The sequence below is a fragment of the Babylonia areolata genome, chromosome 31 (genome assembly GCF_041734735.1).
Source record: "Babylonia areolata isolate BAREFJ2019XMU chromosome 31, ASM4173473v1, whole genome shotgun sequence".
NCBI lineage: Eukaryota > Metazoa > Mollusca > Gastropoda > Neogastropoda > Buccinidae > Babylonia > Babylonia areolata.
In genome coordinates, this window is record NC_134906.1 from 10,668,409 (window position 1) to 10,671,275 (window position 2,867).

Sequence of the window (2,867 nt, forward strand, 5' to 3'; positions counted from 1 at the left end):
GAACACACACACACACACACACACACACACACACACACACACACACACACACAAGCACACACACACTCACTGACAGACAGACATACAGACAAAGACACAAAGACACACACACACACACACACACACACACACACACACACACACACACACAAACGAGCATACACGTAAACGCACACGCGAACATACGATTGAAGTGGGAGTTGTAGTCCACGAAGAAGAAGAAGAATAATGATAATAATACATAGTTTTTCTATGACGCGATATCAGCACCAATGCTGCTCAAAGCGCCTTACATCTTCCAGTTGGCTATAAACATGCCTTAGAAAACATATCAACCGCTATCTGACAATGGAAAACATCCAGTGTGTTCATATGAATGAAAAAGCACACTTAAGAGATGAATCAGATTTTAAAACCTATGAAGTAAATAAGGCTTAGATTAAAACAAAATGCATTTCATAGAACACACACACATACACACGCGCGCGCGCGCGCGCGCACGCTCGCACACACACGCACGCACACACACATAGATGTCCCTCCTTTACAGACACGCACACACACTCACACACAGACACACAGACACACAGACACACAGACACACACACACACACACACACACACACACACACACACACACACACACGCTGACATTAAATATCAACTGCATTAAAAACGGAATTGCATAAGCAACAAAATATTTCTTATTTTCTAACATAGAATTCTGTTCGGACATACTAACACGCCTGCACACTTACACTCGCGTACCAGAGCACTGTACCCTCACAACCACATGCACGCACTCACGCGCGCACTCACGCACGCACGCACGCACACACACACATACACACACACACACACACACACACACACACACACACACACACACACACACACACTCCCATTAAAAATAACCAGGCAGAAAATAATAATGAAAATAATGAGAATGATAATAATAGTGATAATAAGTATTCATATTGCGCTGAATTTTGTGCACAGGCAAATCAAAGCGCTTTCACATCGGTCATTCACGTGCATATCTCTTAACTGGAGAAATGAAACTATATATATAATTTTATGATAGTCAGTCGTGTCCGATTATGACCATCAGAACAGCAGAGGAGGCAACTGCTGTCCCAACTATCTGGGCTAGAATTTGATTATAGTGGAGAGTGTCTTGCCCAAGTTACATCCCCACTCTCTCGGCCAAGAGGGTTTTAGGACAGTCGGCGTTGGGTTGGTTCCCAAAGGCCAACTAGCCCACAAGGCTGCAGCACTAAGAGCCAGTGCAATTTTGCCTCCTAGTTTGAGAGTCATAGTCTTCACAAAAGACTAAGCTGTAAATGGTTTCCCATTGACTGGAGAAACCATTGATAATACAGCTCTCACTTTGCTGTTGGCCCAGATGTAAACTTATGTCAGTCTGTGATATAAGCCGTGTGTTAGGCGACTAAAGACAAAGAAAAGGCAAGGGAGGGGGGCTATCTTGTGAAGAGGTGGGTTTTATGGCCAGACTTGAAAAAGCTGAGTGCGGAGACCTGACGAAGCGAAAGAGGAAGTTCATTCCAAATGCAAGGTCCACAGACAGTGGAATGTTTTAATCTGGGTATGCGTGAACATAGTGGATCCGAAGCCGATCGTAGAGAGCGAGATGGATTGTAGAGGTGAAGGCAGCCACAGAGATAGGAAGGGGAGAGAGGCTATCTTGTGAAGAGGTGGACGCATATGAATGAGTATGGGTGTGTGTGGTGTTTTGATGTGAGCGCGCGCGTGTGTGTATGTGTGTGCGTGTGTGTGTATGTGTGTATGCATGTGTATGTGTGTGTGTGGTGATCATGATGATGATAACGATGATTAGGATGATGATGACACTGAGCAGTTTCCACTTCGGTGAGTAAGTATACAGACTGCTCTCAAATAGGGGCGGGGAACGTTGATTCAAAAGGGTTAACACTGAAAGACATGGCATCGTTCTCCACAAACCGCGACACGAGATAAACAGTACAAAGAGGGGAAGAAAGAAAGAAAGACAGAAAGACAGAAAGAAAGAAAGACGTGATTGATTCAGGGGTAAACTGTCGTTGCTGACACATCCATTGACTTATGCCCTATCTACTTGATCCTATTTTACGTATTATTATGAACGTCTTTAGTTTATTACAATAGTATATGGCGTGAAATTGTTGTTGTTTCTGTTGTTGCATATTTGTCTACATGTAAAAGAAAAATATTTAATGTTGATTACAAAAAAAAAAAAGACAAAAAAAGACAGAAAATGAAAGAAAGAAGTGAGAGAAAGAAAATGAAAGAGAGTGGAATGGAGGAGGATGAGAAGAATCAGAAGATAGACAGATAGATAGATACGTACGTAGGTAGGTAGAGAGGTTGTACACAGATACACAGATAGATAGATACATAGGTAGGTAGGTAGAGAGGTTGTACACAGATACACAGATAGATAGATAGATAGGTAGGTAGGTAGAGAGGTTGTACACAGATACACAGATAGATAGATACATAGGTAGGTAGGTAGAGAGGTTGTACACAGATACACAGATAGATAGATACATAGGTAGGTAGGTAGAGAAGTAGTACACAAATACACAGATAGACAGATATGTAGGTAGGTAGGTAGAGAGATTGTACACAAATACACAGAGAAGATAGATACGTAGGTAGGTAGGTAGAGAGGTTGTACACAAATGCATAGAAAGATAGGAAGGTAGGTAAGTAGGTAGGTTAAAAAAAAAAAGAGAGAGATATATATATAGACAGACAGATAGATAGAGACAAGACACACAGACACACAAACAGACAGATAGCACACAGACAGAAACACAGACACTCACAAACAAAACAAAAGAGAA